Below are 22,079 nucleotides of genomic sequence, written 5' to 3' on the forward strand. Positions count from 1 at the left end.
TGTGAGATCATGACATGACTTAGCCTTCCCGTTTCATGTAACTCATAATTTGGCAACCAGCTCTCAATTTCTTTTAAGTAGAAAACAATTGGTTTGATTTTGTTGTTTTACTTTCCATCAGTATCGTATACCACTGGTGGTGTGACATTCCAAGTCACGTGTCTTGAATAGAGAAATGGAAAAAGAAATGCTTTGCTTTGTTGAGCTTTAATATAGCAAGGTGTCAGACTGACGTAATTTGAAGGCTCATTTCCAATCGCTCACTTTAATTCCCAATAAATATTTTACCTCTGATCATTCTAGCCAACTGTACAGTTAACACAAACCTGAAGAAGCTGTACAAATTATACATGCTCGTCTCAGAAGTACCTTAAGTTTGCTTTTCCAATGTTGTAACGAAGTACCTTTCATCGACCCTTTATAGGACTCTGTTATAGGCTATTGCAGTAATTTAAAACCTATGTACCCAGACTTCTGACCTTGTTATAACATCACTTTATAATTCTCAGAATACTTGGCTCTTGAAGATTTTCTTAGCACATGCCATGTATTCTTAATATCTTTTTTTTGTTGTTGTTTTTGTTTTGTTTTGTTTTTTTATTTTTTATTTTTTATTCATTTTAGAAAGGAGAGAGAGAGAGAGAAGGGGGGAGGAGCAGGAAGCATCAACTCCCATATGTGCCTTGACCAGGCAAGCCCAGGGTTTCGAACCGGCGACCTCAGCATTTCTAGGTCGACGCTTTATCCACTGCGCCACCACAGGTCAGGCCATGCCATGTATTCTTAAAGAGTCCAGGTGATTTGTCTTCGCTGTTATATTACCCATATCTCCGCCACTGGTTAGACCTCGCGTTCTTGTTGAATTGCCTGACAGAAGTCCTTCAGTCCTTTCATTATTTCACAGCTTAAGACGGCAGTTAGTTGTTAGCGTTCTCAATTTAAAGAAATCCCCTTGCTGGGAACAATGGCCATTATGCCTTCATCAAGCTTTGGGTGTAGAAGTGGCTCTTTTGCTGGGTTCACCATTAGTTCCTCAAGGTGATGTGATATTATGGAGAAGCCAGCTTTCCGTGTGGGACTAACCTGAAGTGGGGCATGGAAGTGGAGAACCAAGTATGTTAATTAGGCTCTGAACATGTCGCCCTTGGTTGCTGCTGTTTATCAGGTGAACATCCACGTCCGTTCCTGGAAGTCGAGAATGGGCACGGTTCATTGAGAGCTTGGCTTGGCTTTCTATTGACTCACCTTCACAGAGTGTATCCTTTAAGTGCTGGACTTTGCCTTTGCTTTGCAATAAGAAGCAAAACATCTGTACTGATACCAGTCATTATCCAGGGTTTAGTTTTTGACTCGGGTCTAAATCTATTGAAGAGTAAGAGAAATCTCATTTATTTGGACTCTACTAACAGAATTTTTGCTAAGTTGACTTTGGAGGAAAAGCACATAACATCAGAGGGAACATATTTAATGCCTGCAGGGTGAATTTTTTTTAAAATTTATTATTTTTTTACAGAGCAGAGAGAGAGACAGGGACAGACAGACAGCAATGGAGAGATGAGAAGCATCAATCATTAGTTTTTCTTTGCACATTGCGACACCTTAGTTTTTGTTCACTGATTGCTTTCTCATATGTGCCCTGACCGCGGGCCTTCAGCAGACTGAGTAACCCCTTGCTCGAGCCAGTGACCTTGGGTCCAAGCTGGTGAGCTTTTGCTCAAACCAGATGAGCCCTTGCTCAAGCTGGCCACCTTGGGGTCTCGGACCTGGGTCCTCGGCATCGCAGTTCAACGCTCTATGCATTGCACCACCGCCTGGTCAGGCAGGGTGAATTCTTTATGGATATTAACACATCGTTAATAATAGTAATATTTGATCTGTACATTGAACAGGGCTTCTGCCTGGAGCCACTTGAATAGCCATCTGCATTATTGAGGTTGGGCACATTTAATATTTCTAAAGATGACATTTTTTGGTAGAAAGCTGTGAAATTTGATTTACCCAGCACCTTGAAGCTGGTGATTGGGATAAGACTGGGTACACATGCAGTGAAAGAAACCTCTTGGATTAATTGCGAAACAGTAGGACTAACCTGAAATTTACATTTGAAATTTAAATTGGGTTCTCAAGGCAAAATTTTAATTTGGCTCCCAGTCAAAATGTCAGAAAAGTTTATTTACTATTGATCCAAAATGACTAGAACCCAGCAGAAAGGACTTTCTATGCCTGTTTCTTTTTCAGGGGCCCAGTATTTAGACAGCCCTTTTGTCAACATTCCTGATTGATTTTCATTTTTTAAAATCTAAACTGCTTTCTTCCTCATTAGAGCATCTTAGTGGAGTGGATGAGAAGAAAAAAATTCGGAAAGGTTATTTTTGGAAGTGTTGCCTTGAGCATCTAATTGGAAATTGGGAATTAAAGAGACCCCCCTCAAAAAAATAATAAATTGCCCGTAAAAGGCTCTGCCTCTTGGTGACTCAGGAGAAGAACCTGTCAGGAGAGGGGAGGGGCGACAGCTGTGCCGCAGTCCGAGCCTGTATGTGTGGGTGTAATTACCATTGCTTTTAGGGGAAAAGAACTCGTTTTTATTAGCCCTCCAGAAAGATAGATCAAGGTTAGTGATTGGAAACTGAAGAAGTCAGTGTGAAACAAGCCTCTGACTTCTTTCTGAGAACTTGCTGAACGAGGGCCTCCCCGCTGCTCGGACATCCAGAGAACTACTGATATCTAAAAGGCTTCTTCAAGCCTGGCCTCATTGACTGTGAGGGCCTCATAGAAAACATGGAGTCATGACTGTGCTCCTAATGGAATCATTCATCACTGCCAACTGCTTGCTGGAAAAAATATCAGGGGTCCCTCACCACAGCCTCGTCACCCTCAGGGAATCAAGCCCTTGCCAGGCTGTTGGGTGGCACGCCGGCTCCTTTTGGCCACTGCGTATAGCTGATGCAGGTCTGGGGTCAGGTGGTCCTGCGTTCTTTTCAGTTTTTCTCTGTTCCCCTCTCACGTCCTTCTTTCTCTTTCCCTCTCTTCTTTCTCCCTGTCTTTTTTTTTTGTCTTTCTCCTTCTCTCCTTCCTCTCTCCCTCCTCTCTCCCTCTCTCCTTTCTCTCTTCTTTCCTTCAGTCAATTGGCAGATAATAAAAGGAATCTGCATAGAAATTTACTTAGGAAAATAGGGCCACTGGTGCATTTTGGGAGAGGGTGCTCAAGACTCCATTGTGCCATTTGGTGAGGTGGTGGTGGTTGGCAATGTGTAAGTGAGCTCACTGCATGCCCACAAGAACAAGTACAGGCCCCAGTCCGGTTGGTTATGCCAGTGACATAACTGGGCCTTGTGAGGGCACGGTGAGGCGGCACACTCTACTCCCAGTGCACTGAAACAAAACCCCGTGCCCCATGGGGCCTGCCCAGGACCAGCTCGAGAGGTGCTCTTCCCGCTTCACCCAGCGCGGTTCAGCAGAACAGGCCTCGGGTTTCAGAAAACAGCGAGTGTTTGGGGCTCCATGACATTGAAAAAGAAAATGCCTATGAGGTGATTATTCAGGTGGTATCTAGGTTTTCCAAGTCTAGTATTTTTGAAGAGAGAGATGGGAAAATGTTGTGAGCTCACTTGTTCTTGAAGCAAAATTTCTACTTTCTACCCTGGGGTGCATGATGGGCCTGTGGTTCCAGCTTCCAGAAGGCTCTCTGGGCCCCCTGCCTGTGCAGACGCAGCCTGGTCTGCTGGTCCTTCGCCTTTGAAAGGCACAGGCTCTCGGCTTCTACCAGATGGACTTCAGTTTCTGAAGTATTTGACTGGATGGAGGTTTAGAGTAAGATAAACAAGTGTTTCACCTCTTCCTGCACAGAGCCCTGAAATGGCTCGCTCACTCCCCGGAAGGACACTGGATCAATGTTTCCTTGCCTAGTGCCCCCCTCAACCAATCAATGAGGGTGATACTGTTAACCTGTCAACCAGATGAGGAAACCAAAGCTGCAGAGGTAAGTGACCCCCTTCAGGTCACACAGCTAAAACAGGCAGGCCTTACTTAAGTGTGCAGCACAGGTGCTGCGGTTTTCACAAAGTGACGGCAAAACCCTCCACCAGCGAAAACACTACAACCCACTTTATTGTGATACTCGCTTTATCCCAGTGGTTGGGAATCAAGTCTGCAGTACATCCAAGGTAGGCCTGGCCCTGTAGGACCAGGATTCATCCCCAGCATAACTCCAGAGCGTGAACACTTAACCCGCTACACGATTTTGTTTATTATAGACGATGACAGTGCATCATTTTTCTGCCATTCATTCATTCATTCATTCATTCATATATAAATGTTTATTGACTCATACTAAGTTCCAGACTCTGTGCTTGGTTCGTTCAGGGCAGGCACTGTGTCTTGAGTCTCATTTATTCCACAATAAACGATTATGTGCTTAATAAATATATGTATGCTGTATGAATGACCACCTGGAAGGGAGGGTGTAGTTCATAGTACAAGAGTTTGCTCGACCCCTCTGAGGGTTTAAATTTTCCTCCATTGGGCGTGAGTATTTTACACCCAGGTTGGAAGCCCCACAGGTCCTCGCTTTGCCATCAGTTGAAGGAGAAACATGGAGAATATTTGATGGTCTGTTGGTAAGTCATTCTCCAATTAGTCCCCTAACAAGTTCCTCAATTTATCTTCAACTGTATTCTTACTTCCTCCCTGCTTATCTTTTTTCCCTCCCTCTGTGTGCGTGTGTGTGTGTGTGTGTGTGTGTGTGTCCACCCCTCCCCCCTCAGTCCTGTTTCTGATGTCCTCAGGGCCTGCCCCCACCTCCTGTAAGAAGTCTTCCCAGATTCAGGTGTGGCACTTCCCAAAGTCCCCTCTGTTTCCGTTTCAGAATGGGTTCTGTGCGCCTGTGGTTCCCGTACTGGCTTATGAGCCACTAGAGGTCAGGAACCCTCCTGGTTCACAGCTCCCAGCGCCAAACAGTACTTTGTATGAAGTAGGCTGCAGTAAATATGGAATTAGGTTAAAATTTGCCAGGAGACATTTCTCAGGTGCTCATTATCCCTTCTCGAGGTGCTTTGACGGCCATGAGAAGTAACAGCACATTCCCTAATCTCAAAGGGTTTGAAAAAAGGAAGCTATTTTCAGAAAGAATGAGATGAATGCCCCCACCTAAGTGATGGCCAGAGGAGGATGAACGTTGTTCTTGTAAACTGACTCAAATATTTCTTGCCAGATTATAATACGAGCTACACATATTCTTTATGTTTTCATCCCACATTTAAAGCCTTACAGTTTTTTTTTTTTCTTTTGGGTCATTTTCATTTCAATGCACTCTAAAAAAAACACCTGGTTGTGATACTTTACTTGAGAGATCATGTTTGAAGACCTTGAGTTACCTTCTGACCATATTTCAGTCATGGCTTTAATCACGTCCTCAGCCATTTGAATTATTTAGCATCTTTTTGAGATTACATTTTTTATTCCTAATTATATGACAAAGATATATACCATGAAATATTTATTATGTAATTATGGTTAAAATGTGCAGTCTCTCCAAATGTGAGTAATAATGTTAAGTATTCTATATTTAATTAAAGGAGTCTGGTAGACTGGGCTAGGTTGCCTTGTTTAAGTTGAGAACTACACTTCCCAGCATCCCCTTGCCAGTATGGTTCCGGTTTAGAGTTGGCCCAAAGAGGAACATGAGCAGACTGGGATGACCATTACTGTCTTGAGGTTTGTTGGCTGTCAGGTGAGGGGATGGATGGCAGAGGTGTTTAATGGGTTCCTGCCTGTCTTTGCTGTCGTCCGATTTGCATCCAGCATCCCTTCCTGACTCGGCTCTGATGCCCAGCTGCAGTGTGGGGCCATCACCGGCTGCTTGGCTGCCGGCCCACAGGACAGCAGCTTCAGAGGCTCTCCTCAGCTCCCCTGGGCAAGGTGTTTCGTTTGGTTTTATTTTTAGGTTTAAAAATTTTTTATTTTAAAGTACAGAGCCATGAATCATTTTATTTCTACTGTGGTAGGTATAACATATCTTTGAAAATCTAGATAAGCTTACTGACAAACTGAATCTTTTACATTAACTGTGTTTAATTTTCACATTGGTTTTTATGGCTTATATACAGTGTGTCTGTAAAGTCATGGTGCACTTTTGACCGGTCACAGAAAAGCAACAAAAGACGATAGAAATGTGAAATCTGCACCAAATAAAAGGAAAACTCTCCCAGTTTCATACCTATTCAGTGCAGTTCGATGTGGGCTCACGCACAGATTTTTTAGGGCTCCTTAGGTGGCTATCCCGTATAGCTTCTACAGACTCGTCACTGACTGATGGCCTACCAGAACGGGGTTTCTCCACCAAACTGCCGGTTTCCTTCAACGGCTTATCCCACCCAGTAATATTATTCCTATGTGGTGGTGCTTCGTTATAAACGTGCCGATATTCACGTTGCACTTTGGTCATGGATTCGAATTTAGCGAGCCACAGAACACACTGAACTTTCCTTTGTACTGTCCACATCTCGACTGGCATGGCCATGGGCTGCTCCGCTGTATACACGGTGTTACGTCATCATCTGCGCATGTGCACATGCTGCCACATCATCCTCCAGAAACTGGGAGCGTTTTACTTGGTGCAGATTTCACATTTCTATCGTCTTTTGTTGCTTTCCTGTGACTGGTCAAAAGTGCACCATGACTTTATGGACACACTGTATACTCACTGAACAATTTTTTAACCTCGTTGAAAATGACTGAAAGACCAAGGTCTTCAATATCAATGAAATAAGTAACTGGACATTAATAAGAATTAGAACGCTTACTTTAAGAAAGAACATTAGTGGCTGTTCATGAAGTGTCTATCTATGCATCAGAGTTGACTAAGACAAGTCCTGGATAAGACCATGAAAAGAAAATTCACCTAGAAATATTCTGAATATTATAATCTCATCTTTGAGATAGAACCCATGCAGTTTTGGTTCCTAGGCAGTCCTCACTTACTGCATTTTTATTTTAATCTTAGGTAAAAAAAGAAAAAGATAGGATTACACCAAAAACATTTTTTAAGAGGCATCCGGAGCCTGACCAGGCGGTGGCGCAGTGGATAGAGCATCAGACTGGGATGCTGAGGACCCAGGTTTGAGACCCCAAGGTTGCCAGCTTGAGCGCGGGCTCATCTGGTTTGAGCAAAGTTCATCAGCTTGGGCCCAAGGTCGCTGGCTCAAGCTAGGGGTTACTCGGTCTGCTGTAGCCCCACGGTTAAGGCACATATGAAAAAGCAATCAATGAACAACTAAAGTGCTACAACAAACAACTGATGATTGATGCTTCTCATCTCTCTCCGTTCCTATCTGTCTGTCCCTATCTATCCCTCTCTCTGACTCTCTGTCTCTGTAAAAAAAAAAATAATAATAATTAAAAAAAAGGCATCTGGAGAAATACATGTCTTTTATTCCCTTTTCAAGTATTTTCTTACAACTCTGCTTCCTTAAAAGGAAATTCATGAGCTGTAATACTCAAGCAGGTTCTCATCTGTGGGTTTTAGGATTTTCTTATCCACCATATTCAACACCCCTCCAGGAGCAAGTCCAAAGAAAATCTGCCTCGGGTCCTTTCACGTACTGAGCATTTTGAAGAGTTAATTTTTAGTGGTATCAGGTAAAATATGACCTTACTTCCTGGCAAGTTGAAGTCTTGCTTCAGGAAATTTGGCAAGACCCGCCAGGTAATCATGATTCTTTGCATCAAGGTAATAATATGGACCAGGGCTTCAGGTAAAAGGATTCTTTTTGGAATGGGCTGTCCCCAGAAAGAATGGAACAGGTTTGCATAGGATTTCCAGACATTGTGGAACGTTGAAGGCAGTAGGAACCACGCTACCGTTTTGTTCAATTGCAGCAATGGCTAGTTCTGAAGCCAACTGTACTTCAATATTAATTTTTGCCTTAAAGTTGTCAGCACGCTCTTCTACCAGCTGGACACCATAATCCCTTTTAAGTGCCTGAAATGGTCACATCTCTTTCATTTACAAGCTGGGTTAAGTCAATAGGTTGAGTGGGATCAACTCGACCCAAATCATTAAGATACTGAAGTCTGTTGAGATTCAAAGGCTGGTACCGTGTCTGAGACTACGCCTCCATTCTTTATTAAACCTATATTTAGGGATTTGGATGTAAATGAAGTCTAGCCTCCCTCGAAGCCCAGTTGGGGCCAAGTTCCCCTCTGCCATTCTTGATGGCTTCTGCCACAGTTTCTACCTCTTCTCTGACCTCTTTGGTTGTGTTTTCAGTTTCCTGGAGTCTGGATTTGGCTTTGAGTTGGCCAGACACACACAGGACAGGGTCCAGAGCAGTCCACAGCGCAGGCCCGACCACCATACATGGGACTGGTCATGACTTGCTTTGCAGTCTTTGGTGGCTTGGACACGACTGCCCTGATTTACTGTTTGGTGACTGCTGAGCCTCTAGCACCCCTTCTGAATCTTCACACCCCTCTCCCAGCTCCTCATAACAGCTAGATATGGCTGGATTTCTATAAAAAAGCTCTATTCTGTGACCTTGTGGTATCTGCTCCCCTGACTGAACCCTGCTGGACACAAGATGTCAGAATTAGAAGGAAATGTGTCTATTTTCTTTCTTTTTTTTTTAAAGATTAATCTTTTTTTTTTTTTACAATTTATTTTTTATATTTTATTTATTCATTTTTTTTTTTTTTTTTTTTTAGAGAGAGGAGACACACAGAGAGAAAGAGACAGAGAGAGGAAAGAGATAGAAAGAACAGAGGGAGGAGCAGGAAGCATCAACTCCCATATGTGCCTTGACCAGGCAAACCTGGGGTTTCGAACCGGCAACCTCAGTTTTCCAGGTCGACGCTTTTACCCACTGTGCCACCACAGGTCAGGCTGAAGTCTATTTTCAAAAGGGCTTTTGCTTTTTAATATCATTTGCTTTTAAGGTTCTGTTAAGGACAAGTGTTTAGAGGTGGACAAAGGTGCTAAAACATTTTTGACTTGCTTCTGTGGTTTCTAGGACATAATGAGATGTCTTTTTCATATGAAGATAACCCTTCTGATCTACTACCATTTGTGAAGGTGGTTTGTGCTTATCCAGACAAATTCAGATTTGCAAAAGCTCCTTAAAAAGAACCGATACTCATATGTTTATTTTTGTCCTTCCTCTCTTCTTCTCATATGACCCTTATAGTTTTAGAATGAGTAGTGAGGATTTTTCTTTTAAATTATTGGTTCAAGTTTTAGCTAGATCAGGAATACAGCAAATTCATGCCTTGAGCTTCATTTGGGAACATGCCTTCATGCTGCTAAGCTTCCTGGCTATGGAAGGATTCCCATTGTGGGTTGTGTTTTTCTAAAATTTTCATGCAACTACTCTGCAGTCCTCCCTCCCTCCCTTCACCCATTTATCCATCCATCCATCCATTGTCATCTGTCCATCTCCATCCATCTCTGTACATCTCTATCCATATCCATCCATCCATCCATCCATCCATCCGTCATCCATCCATCTCCATCCATCTTCATTCATCCATCTCCATCCATTCATCTATCCATTCTCATTCATCTATCTCCATCCATTCATCTCCATCCATCTCTATCCATCCATCCATCTTCATCATTCGTCCATCCATCCATCCATCTATCATCATTCGTCCATCCATCCATCATCATCTGTCCATCTCCATCCATTCATCATCATTCGTCCATCCATCCATCCATCCATCTCCATCCATCTATCCATCTCCATCCATCTTTATCCATTCATCTCCATCCATTCATCTATCCATTCTCATTCATCTATCTCCATCCATTCATCTCCATCCATCTCTATCCATCCATCCATCTTCATCATTCGTCCATCCATCCATCCATCTATCATCATTCGTCCATCCATCCATCATCATCTGTCCATCTCCATCCATTCATCATCATTCGTCCATCCATCCATCCATCCATCTCCATCCATCTATCCATCTCCATCCATCTTTATCCATTCATCTCCATCCATTCATCTATCCATTCTCATTCATCTATCTCCATCCATTCATCTCCATCCATCCATCCATCTTCATCATTCGTCCATCCATCCATCCATCTATCATCATTCGTCCATCCATCCATCATCTGTCCATCTCCATCCATCCATCCATCCATCCATCCATCCATCAATCATCTTCTGTCCATCTCCATCAATCCATCCACCCATTTATCCTCTCCACCCGTCTCTATCCATTCATTCATCCATTCTCATTCATCAATCTCCATCCATCTCCATCCGTCCATCCATCCCCATCCACTCATCCCCGATTCATCCATTCATCCATCCATCTATCCATATCTATCCATTCATGCATCAATCTCCATCCATCCATCTTCATCCATCCACTCCCATCCACCCCATTCACTCCATCCATTCCCATCCATTCCCATCCATCCCCATCAATCCATCCATCCCCATCCATTCATATTCATCCATCTATCCATCCATCTATCCATCTCCATCTATCCATCTACATACATCCATTTACATCCATCCATCCACCCATCCACATACCTACCTTCTGATCCTAACTTCTGAATGACCTACTTTGGACATAGCCTTGGATTCAGGAGAGTGGACCCTGTATCAGACCTACCAGGTTGAAGGTAGGTGTTATAACTCACTAACTATGGAATTTGAGGTTGTTATTTAATGTCTGAGCCTTGTGTCCTTGGGATTTATGTGGATCCACCCACCCATCCATCCATAGGCACTGGTGATAATAACCGTGCCTATTTCATAGGGTAGTTGTAGAGAATTTAATGAAATATCAGGTATAAAGTGATTAGCACCAGTATGTGACATATGTGTTATCAGTACACAATGTTAATTGCTGCTGTTATTTTTTTCAGGTTTTTCTTTCTATTCATTGAGAGATAATTGACATGTAACTTGTCATTAATGAAAGATGTCTTATATGTCAATCTTCATTTTTCAGGAGCTTGCAGTTTACTGGGGTGGGACAGGCACATAAGCCAGCAAATGAGAGGATGGAGAGAAGAATTAGGTATATTTTTCTCTTAAGCCTAGAAATATTGGAGATGTAGGGGATGAACACTGTGGTACATATAAAATTTAAATATATTACATAATCATCATCATAATAATTGTTAAAATGAAAAAGCCTCCCAAATTATCACCTCCAATATATCTTCTACTCAATTACTCTTTCAGTTCAGGACAAGTCCAAGCCTTGGGATAGTACCCAAAGTAACAGAATTAAGCACACACATGCCCCACACCCCTTGCCGGTACATTTAAAAGGGCTGGTGATGGATAGTTGATCCAAAGGCATTTGATTTTCTGGCTGGACCTAGGACAGTAAACTTGGATCAACTGGAATTCACATCAAGGGCACTAAAGAGACTCACCCAATTGGTGGTGGCCCCTGCAGCTGGGAAACCACTTTGGGCCTGCCTTCAAGCAGGTGCGTGGACTGGGAGCAGAGGTGTGCACTGCGGAGTAGACACAGGGGGCCCCTGAGAAATGGAGAGCTGCCTCCCACTGAGACGGGTGTTTATAGCTGTGCTATCAGGGCTGTGTCTGCTGTTGCCTTTTTTGCTCACTTGACTTCACTGGGGTATCTGGGATGCAGTTCCACGGTCTCATCTGTGGGCTTTTTTTTCTTTGTTCTGCAGTGTTGTTACAAGTCATTTGACTATTGATCACCAGAAATATCACATTTAAAAACTGGGAGCTTCATTTTGGAGGTACAAACCCTATTCAACTGTCTTGTGAGTTTGTAAGGTGGTCCAGTCCTGTGCCATTAGCATTTAATGTGAGCCACAGTGCAGAAGGGGCGAGCTGGGGGCATGCTCTCCATGTTCTCCAACAGGGAGGGTTTGTCAATAACTGGAAATGCGCAAGTTCACACGAGAACAGTGTGTGGCTGATAAGAGTCTTCCTTTCAGGGACTTCCATTTCCTGAGGTGTGTAGTAACTAGTTGGTAAGTAAAGCAAAGCTTGAACTTAAGTTTTGCAAGAGAGAAAACTGAAACTGTAGAAAAAGAATCTTAGGATTTCAAGAAAATTTCAAACCAGACAGACTGTGAATCAAACCGTGGCTTTGCAAGTGACTAGCTGTGAGATCCTGGGCAAGTTTGTTAGATTCCAGGCTTCAAGTCCCTCACTGGCAAAGATGGTTGTTAAGAGGGTTAAATAAAAATGTATACAAAATACTTAATGCAGTGCCTGACACACAGAACTCACTCCATGCTAATTAACTATATAATATTGATTTTTATATATTTTATATTCTTTTTGAAGGTGGTCTTTATTAGATTTGTGGTGTTGTTTATTGATTTTTATGGGGATGTGGTGGAGTGAGAAGTATCAACTCATAGCTGTTTCACTTTCGTTGTTCATTGATTGCTTGTCATATGTGCCTTGACTGAGCAAGCCCAAGGTTTCAAACTGGCAACCTCAGTGTTCCAGGTTGAGGCTTTATCCACCGCGCTACCACAGGGCAGGCTGAAGATGATCTTTGACCAAGAAAGCCAAGATTAAACTCAAATTCCCAATTTTTTAAAATGTTTTTCTTTTGTTCTATAGGAGTGTCATTCTGTTATATTGAACTCTTGGGGGACTCAATAAACCTAATATTATCTTTCTTATCTAAAGGAACTTTTATTTCTGACAGTGCATTTTATAAGTACACCCCCTCTTTCCCGTGCTATTCCCTAGTCTCTTTTAAAACATAAATTGTATTGTAAACTCTGCACCACTAACGTGGGCACGGAGCCCTCCTCTGAGGACGCCAGCTGTTCTGCCTAGTGTCAGCTCTCTGACCACAGTGAGCTGCTGCTGCACATGCATGAGGGTGGCTATTGTCAAAAAGAACAGAAAATAACCACTCGGGTGAAGATGTGGAAAGATTTGAACCCTTGTACAAGGCTAGTGGGAATGTAAAACGATGCCTTCTCATCCCTGGCTGGGTAGGTCAGTTGTTAGCGCATTGTCCTGATACACCAAGGTTGTGGGTTTGATCCCCGGTCAGGGCACATACAAGAATCAACCAGTGAGTGCATAAAGAAGTGGAACAACAAATTGATGTTTCTCTCTCTCTGTCTCCCCCCTTCCTCTCTCTAAAATCAGTCAATCAAAAAATAAAATATGTAAACAAAATCGTACAGTCTCTGTGGAAAACAGTATGGTGGTTCTTCACAAAATTAAATATAGAACTACCATAGGATCCAGCAATGTGACTTCTGGATGTGCACACAAAGTAATGGGAAGCGGGAAGGTGAAGAGATAGCTGTGAACCCACGTTCGTGACAGTGGTATTCAAAGTAGCGCGAAGGTGGAAGCAATCCTAATGTCCATCAACAGATGACTAGATGGATAAAATGTGGTGTATACATTCCATGGAATATTATTCAGTCTTGAAAAGGAAAGAGATTGTTACACCTGCTACAAGAGGGATGAAACTTGAAGACGTTATGCTAAGTGGAATAAGCCAGTCACAGAAAGACAGATATTGTATGATTCCACTTTATATGAGGTACCTCGAGTAGAATTTATAGAAACAGAAAGTAGACTGGTGACAGCCAGGGCCCTGGGGGGGAGGGTTGGGAAATGCTATTTAACAGGAACCGGTTTCAGTTTGGGATGGCAAAGGATTTCTGGAAACGAATGATGGTGATGGTTGCACAACTCTGCAAACACAATGCCACTGAACATTTTACACACTCAAAACATGCACAACTTAGCAGAGCGCCCAGTAGTACTGAAAGAACACTGACTTAAAAAACAGCCCTACTAGTGTGCACTGGACTGCAGATAGTGTCTGTGGCTATGACGAGGGGTTGGCTGATTTCACGCCTCCCTGCATTCACCCAGGCCTACCCCAAAGCAAGCAAACTAAAGCTTCTAGAATGAACAGGAGAAAAAATAAGAGTATGAATTTTCGCTAGGCTTCCACTGGAAGGTTTCACAAAGTGGATAGCCGTGTGGCCCGTCTGGCCTGGAGTTGGGGTGCTCTGCTGCTGTGGGGAGCGGAGGGGCTCACATTGCCACGTGTGCTGACACCAGTCTCAGGCAAGGCACTGTGAGCCTGGTTTCTTGTATGGGCCTAGGGTAGTTGTGTCAAGTTTATGTTCACCTTGCAAAACAAATCAGGTAGCTGCCTTTATTTTTCTAGTCTCTGAAACCATTTAAAACAAGAATTACATTCCTTGATAGTTTAGCAAAAGCTGCAGAAAAAATGATCTGGGCCTCGTAGGCTTTGAGTGTAAGGGCTTTGGGAGGCTTGTTTAGCAATTCCATCTCATTCATTCAGGTTTTCCATTTCTTTTGTGTTGATTTTGGTAATTTTGACATATATATATTTAAATATTCATTTTATGTAAGTTTTTAATTTTATAGTTCATAGTATTATGATTTAAGCAATATTTACTATTTATTTTTCTGAATATTGATTATTAGTGACCTTTATCGATCAGTCCTACTCTTTGGTTCTCTTTCTTCTCGGTGGACCACAAAACTCACTAATTCTCAGACTCTTTTTTAAAATAAATATATATAAACTATATATTTTCTTTGAAGTACATTCTTCCCGATATCGCACCAGTTTTTTTTTTTTTTTTTTTAAATAAATTTTTATTAATGGTAATGGGATGACATTAATAAATCAGGGTACATATATTCAAAGAAAACATGTCTAGGTTATTTTGTCATCAAATTATGTTGCAAACCCCTCGCCCAAAGTCAGATTGTCCTCCGTCACCCTCTATCTAGTTCTCTGTGCCCCTCCCCCTCCCCCTAACTCTCTCCCTCCCTCCCTCCCATGTCCTCCCTCCCCCCCACCCTTGGTAACCACCACACTCTTGTCCATGTCTCTTAGTCTCATTTTTATGTTCCACCAATGTATGGAATCATGTAGTTCTTGTTTTTTTCTGATTTGCTTATTTCACTCCTTATAATGTTATCAAGATCCCACCATTTTGCTGTAAATGATCTGATGTCATCATTTCTTATGGCTGAGTAGTATTCCATAGTGTATATGTGCCACATCTTCTTTATCCAGTCTTCTATTGAAGGGCTTTTTGGTTGTTTCCATGTCTTGGCCACTGTGAACAGTATCGCACCAGTTTTGATCTGTTATTTTCTAGCTGTTTTGTTCCATGTACTTTATAAGTTCCACTGAGGCTCCTCTTTGCCCACGAATTATTGAGATGGACATTTAAAATTCCAAACGTGGGCAGCTCTTTAATTGTTGTTGTATAACGATGACAGTGTAGTCAGAGTGATCTGATTGATATAAATTTCTGTGACTCAAGCTTTCCTTTGTGACACAGATTGTTTTTATAAGTGACTCCTGTGTCTGCAAAGGCTGTTCTCTGTCAGGTGCAGAGTTCAGTTTTTATGTGAATCAGATTGTTAATTCTGTTGTTTAACTGCTATATTTTTATTAAATCTTGAAGTACATTATCAGTTTTCTGATCTGTTAAGCTTTCCCTCTAGGTTGATTTGCCAGTTTTTGCTTGTAATTCTGTGTGCTTTATGTAATTTCTTGCTTTGTGTATTTTTATATATTTTATGAGTGATATTTTGAGCCTAGGTTACTAGGTATATACAAGTTTATGATGATTATATCTTCTAAGTGGATTTTTAAAAATTATGACTCTTTTTTTGGTCTCTGTGTATTGGTCAGTGTTCTCTAGAGAAACTACAAACAAGATAGGGGTGTGTGTGTGTCTGTGACACACACAGATATCCCTACACACACTGACACACACTTGTATTTACACTCGTTCTAAGGAATTGGCTCATGCAATTATGGAGGCTTGGTGAGTCCAAAATCTGACAGGGGAAGCTGGTAGGCTGGAGGCTCGGGAAATTGGATTTTAATCCAAAGGTGGCCCATGGCAAACCAGAAAGAGCCCATGCTGCATGTGAAATTGGAGGCAGCCTGTGTCAGGATCCTCTCTTGCTTGGAGGTGGTCAGCCTGTTGTCCTATGCAGGCCTTCACCTGACTGGGTGAGGCCCATCCACATTATGGAGCCCGCCCTGCTTCACCCAAAGTCCACCAATTGAAATGTCCATGTCATTCAAAAACACTCACAGGAATGTTCAGAACAATGTCTGACCACGTATCTGGACACCCTGGGCCTGCCCCTGTTGACACATAAAGTTAGCTAACCATCGCATGTGAAAACCATCTTCTCTTTAGCCTTCACATTCCGTAGCTACACTGTGGTTTGTCTAGGTGTGGATTTATATTTATAGATCCCTCCACAGTACTCAAAATGTAGCATGGATCTTCAGTTGTGTAAGACGGTCAGCCTTTCTGCTTCTGAATAGTGCTCACCCAGCATTCGCTCCACGCCCAGAGTTCACTCCACGCTCTGGCTCTGGTGCTCCGCTGGATGAATGTTGATATCTAGTCTAGAATTTATTCTACCCTGTTTCTTTTCATTTCTACAACTTCTATTTTTCCCTATTTCTCTCTTGCTTTATATTTGCATATTTTTGATACATAATTTCTTGAATTGCTTTAAGTAAATTTATGCTTTTGTTTACTTCTTTGAACACTTTAAACATAAATAAAGCCTTTAGTCGATGGAGCTGCAAAGTTAATCTCATCTGGAGTTAATACCCATTTCAATTTAATTTTTGACGGCTGATCTGTAATTTTGTTTTTCAGACCGATTTCCCCAGCCCCAGCTTTATAGAGGTATAACTGGCAAATAAAATTGTGAGGTATTCACACCAAACCATGTGACCATGGGATGTACATACACTTTGTGACAGGGTTTCCCCATCAAGTCCTGAGTGGAGGTTGTAATTTTGGCTCTTTGCTGTTGCTGTTGATCTCTCTCTCTCTTTATTCTTAACTTCTTCCTATCTAGCCATTCCCTTTTATTTAGAGAAATGAAACTTCCTGCTGCTGCTTCCTGCTTCCAGCCCTAGGGATCAGCTATTCAAGTCCAAAGTAATGCAGCTTTCTTGATTTAGAGTCTGAATCCTTTTTTGTTCCTTTGTTTCCTCTTGTAATTGAGTTGCCATTGTTGTGTTGGGAGCAGAGCGGTTATCAAAACGTGAGCTCATTGTGTTGTCTTGACTCGCTGGCTCACGTGACTTAAACATTTTTGCTTTGCTGTTGGCATAAGACAGATGATCTGACAGAAAACAATTAGAAAAATAGAAGTGGTGGTTCAAATATTCAGTCTCCTGGTATCGCCTACCTTGAGAAATTAATTCTGGTTGATGGAGGGACCCAAGGGTTGTGTTTGTGAACCTTAGCCAGATGGATCCTCTCAGAATTTGTCCTACCACCACCACCGCTATGATCAGCAGGTCTGCTGGGAGTGTCCCTTGTCTTGGCTGCTGGTGGCAGGCTTACTTTGTCTAAACCAGTTCCTATTTTGGTGGGAAGTAGAAGTTGCGCCATCTTGATTTTCCTCAGTGGAGAGGGCAAGCGTGAAAGCACTCTGGAGAGCGTTCTGGGGTGCTGTACCAGGCAGTGGCATTAGTCTCCGTGCCCCTTGGTAGTTCTCATTGGAGAACACAACCTGGTGTGGCCCCGGGACAGGGTTTCGGAAGCAGGTGGATCTGTGTTCCGACTGGGCTCAGCCTTGTTAGTTGTGTGAACTTAGGAGTAAATCTGCTAACCTGACCCCTCTTCCTTAAAGGAGATAAGCAGTAGCTGTCACTTTAATCCATCCCCTTGGGGTAGAAGGCCAACTTCTCCTTCGTGTCCTCTCATATAGAAGCTTCACTAGCGGCAGGCAGTTTCCGCGGGGAGTTCAGCGAGGGGCCTTTAAAAGCCCAGGGCACTCTGCCCTTTGTCCCCGCCCCCCAGGAGGAGTAAGGGGAGCATAGAGCACTATCTCTGTGAAGCTGTTCTCTTCCCCAGGAAACTGACTGTCTTTCAGTGGTTTTTGATTTCTTGGGAGCAGGGCCCTAGAACTTGAAGTGGCTCAGAGGCACATGTGCACGGGGCCCAGGCCCAGCCCAGAACCCTAATTCCTTGCCCACCATCGCCAACCTTCTCAAGGGCAGGCGCTTGTGCTGAGCAGACCTCACCATCGCTCACCTCGACGGCCCCGGAAGGCAGGCATTAGGACTGTGGGGCCTTCGTGAGGAGAGGGTTCCGACACGGTGGGGTAAGTATGAGCCTCGGCCTGCCCTGCTGAGACGCAGCCATCTCCATGTGCGAGTCTGACCTGGACCTCAGGCGACCCCAGCAGGAGGCTCTGTGGCCTCGGGCTGGTTTGGAGTGGCGTTGCAGTGGACAGAAAGTCCACAGCAAAGGGCACTCTTTTTTTTTTTTTTTTCTTTATTTTATTTATTCATTTTTAGAGAGGAGAGAGACAGAGGGAGGAGCTGGAAGCATCAACTCCCATATGTGCCTTGACCAGGCAAGCCCAGGGTTTCGAACCGGCGACCTCAGCATTTCCAGGTCAGCGCTTTATCCACTGCGCCACCACAGGTCAGGCACAAAGGGCACTCTTTGTTGCTCTGGCCGCACCTGTCCCGAGGGAGGGCTGGTCCTCACTGGAGGGTGGTGGTGGCTACTGATGGGGCTCAGGGCAGGGTCCTCAAAGATGGTCCTGCGGTCCCTTCCCTGCCTCAAGTTTCTTCTTAAAGCGACCTCTTTAGTTCCCTCTTTGGACATTTGCTGAGATTCTGACCAATGCTAACTCCTTTCTGAATTTTACTTGTTTTAAAGCCAAGAACCTCAGGTGGAACAGCCAGGGTCAGTGTCCCTTCTGGTTTCCTGTGTGAATAAAGGTCATTGCTACAGGAAGGTGGGGAGGTTAGATCAAATGCACTGCTTTGAGGATGAATCTTGACAAATATTAAAAGGGAAAGGGAAAGGGAAAGGGGGGAGGGGACCCCAATCCAAGCCTGGAGGCTTTGGAGCAGCTAGAAAAATCACCACATTAAGCCACAATAAACACCAATCTGCAGGTATGTTATAATTTTATTTTTCTAAGAGAACATCGAATGGCTGTAACTGCTTTTGTATTGGAACAGAGAAGCCGTACCCAGAGCCGAACATATTTCATCTGTTATCCCTGATACACACTCACAAGCACATCACAGTCCTGAGGAAGTACAATTAAAACGGGGGGGTAATCCTCTTTTCGAGTCCTTAAGTTTAATTTTCATGATTACGGTAGATTATGAGTCATTCTGAGTCTCGGTCTCCAGGAGAGACAGCGCCTTCCCTCCGGTTCCTTTCAACAGTTGTTTATGGCGGGTTCAGCTTCTTTCTGCCTCTTTATTTTTAAAGCAAGGCAGACAAGGCCTGAAATTATTCCATTAAAGAGGGGCAATTTTTGTAATGGGACTTAGAGTGCTTTGCAGAAGTGCAGGCAAGTTTCTTCAATATCCTGAGCATTATTCGCTCATTTAGTTAAATGATGTTTCTAATTCCCCGGTAATTACATGTAATGAGGCACTTTTTCTCATCTTGATGAGACTTTAGCCTAATATGAGATGGCGTATTTTTTTTCCTTCTTTCTTTCTTTCTTTTTTTCATTTTTTTTCCATGGGGATAATTACCCCTTCCCGGGAAAAGCAGGGTTTGTTGTGCAGAATATAGCAAATTATTTTATTTCCTGCCAGTAAATTATAAAATTAAGTTTCAGTGGTGCATTAGCACCATTTTAGAAAAAGCTCGAGACTATTTTTCCCTTTTTCTTTTCTTTTTCTTTTTTAAAATTCATGTACTGCTGTCCTCTGGAACTGTAGAGGCTATTATTCACAGAATAGATGTTTTTCTGCCAAGTCCTAGTATTCAGATGTATTGAAACAGCAACATAGGTTTAATTTTCCTGGCTGATAGCCAATGTAGAATGTTCTTGTAAGCGTCTTTGTGTGTGGGTAATTATCATCACAAAGTTAAGTAATATGTCTCTTTTCTCTGTTCTCCCCTCACTCCTCCTTTGGATGTCAGATTACCTTTCTTTTTGTTCAATGCTTCAATTAGATGCAAAGCAACGAAATTGGAATCACACGAAGGTGGTGACACCGACTATTAAAAGGCAAGAAATTCAGAGTTAATACAGACATTCGACTTAGCTCTTCCTGTTGTTTCAAAGCAAATTTGAAGAGAGAAAAATAGGAGAGCGTTATTAATTAGGGATAATGTCAGGTTGAACTTTGGCTTCCTGGATTCAGTGATTTTTTTTTTCAATTTTAGGGCTAGTGCATGTGTGTACACATGTGCGCGTGTGCCTATATGTCTGTACATGCACGTGTGTGTGTGTGTGTGTGTGTGTGTGTGTGTGTATGCTTCTGCTTTTCTATGTTTTGTTTCTGAAGAAGAAATATTTCTTAGGGATGGAAAGGGAGAGAGAGAGAGCCTGGGATTGGGAGGTGGGGGCTTGAATTCAGGGTGGGATCCACCTACCCCTACCCAGCTGTGTACTTTGGGCAAACAACCGCTTTGAGTCTCAGCCTCTCCTCTGGAAAATGCACGGGTTCCAGGAGACAGTCTCCAAAGTCTTTCAAAACTTGAAAGGTCTTCAAATCAATTAATAAAGGTCATGAGCTGGGTCATTCTAAAGCAGCCTAGACTGAGGTTTGTGGCTATACCTATGTGTTGTGTGGCTGTCCCTCTGCTCCACTGCCACACTGCAGTTGCCATTCTGCAGTAGTAATGCTGCTTCTCATGGGCCCGAGTGCCCCTACCCCCGGCTTGCCAGAGCCTGGGCTGGTATCTGTTTTTGTTTAAGTGAGAGGTGGGGAGATAGAAAGACAGACTCCACATGTGCCCTGACCAGATCCACCTGGCAATCCTTGTCTATGGCCAATGCTTGGACCAACTGAGCTATCCTCAGCACTTGAGGCCAAAGCTCAGACCAATCAAGCTACTGGTTGCAAGAGGGAAAGAGGGAGAGAACAGGGAGAGGGAGAGGTGGAATTCCCCCCTTGGGGGTCAGTGGATCTTGACAATCTTTGTATTTTTTAATTTAATTTTTTATTTTTCTGGACTTATCGAGATATACTTGACATAAGTTTAAGGTGTACATTATGTTGATTTAATACATTTATATATTGTGAAATGATACCACTGTAGTATTAGCTAACACCTTCATCACATCACATAATTTCCCTTTCTTTTTTTGTGGTGAGAACATTTCAGATCTAGTCCTTCAGCAACTTTTAAGTAAGTGTATGATGCACTATTGTTAACTATGATCACCGTGCTGTGCATTGGATCCCCCAAACTTACCTATCTTATAACTGGGAGTCTGTGCCCTTTGCTACCATTCTACCATCCTACTCTGTTTGGCTTGTTTAGATTCTACACATAAGTGAGATCATACAGTATTTGTCTTTCTCTGCCTGACTTATGTTGCTGAGCACAGTGCCCTCAAGTTCCATCCATGTTGTTGCAAATGGCAAGATTTCCTTCTTTCTCATGGCGGAATAATATGCCATTGTGTGTGTGTTACATATATATACACACACACACATTATGTGTGTGTTTTTTATGTGTGTATATGTGTCTTTATCCATTCATCAGCTGACTTACATGTAGGTTGTCTTCATATCTTGGCCATTGTGAATAATGCTGCACTAACATGGGAGTGCATATATCTCCTCAAGATTCTGATTTCTCCTGACCAGGCGGTGGCGCAGTGGACAGAGCGTGGGACTGGGATGTGGAGGACCCAGGTTCGAGACCCCGAGGTCGCCAGCTTGAGCGCGGGCTCATCTGCTTTGAGCAAAAAGCTCACCATCTTGGACCCAAGGTCGCTGGCTCGAGCAAGGGGTTATTCGGTCTGCTGAAGGCCCACGGTCAAGGCACATATGAGAAAGCAATCAATGAACAACTAAGGTGTCGCAACAAAAAACTGATGATTGATGCTTCTCATCTCTCTCCATTCCTGTCTGTCTGTCCCCATCTATCCCTCTCTCTGACTCTCTCTCTGTCTTTGTAAAAAAAAAAAAAAAAAAAAAGATCCCAATTTCATTTTCTTTGGACATACACCCAGAAGTGGGATTGCTAGATCATACGGTAGTTCTGTTGTTCATTTCTTAAGAAACCCCCACGCTGTTTCCCAGAGTGGCTGCACCAGTTACATTCCCAC

The 22,079-nt window shown here is 43.0% G+C and overlaps 1 pseudogene; it reads right to left on the reverse strand.

The window, feature by feature from the left end:
• Window positions 1-7,477: 7,477 nt before the first annotated feature.
• Window positions 7,478-8,370, reverse strand: LOC136311075 (large ribosomal subunit protein uL15m pseudogene; annotated as a pseudogene).
• Between the last annotated feature and the right edge of the window lie 13,709 nt (window positions 8,371-22,079).

The sequence above is a fragment of the Saccopteryx bilineata genome, chromosome 7 (genome assembly GCF_036850765.1).
Source record: "Saccopteryx bilineata isolate mSacBil1 chromosome 7, mSacBil1_pri_phased_curated, whole genome shotgun sequence".
In the NCBI taxonomy this organism is placed as follows: domain Eukaryota; kingdom Metazoa; phylum Chordata; class Mammalia; order Chiroptera; family Emballonuridae; genus Saccopteryx; species Saccopteryx bilineata.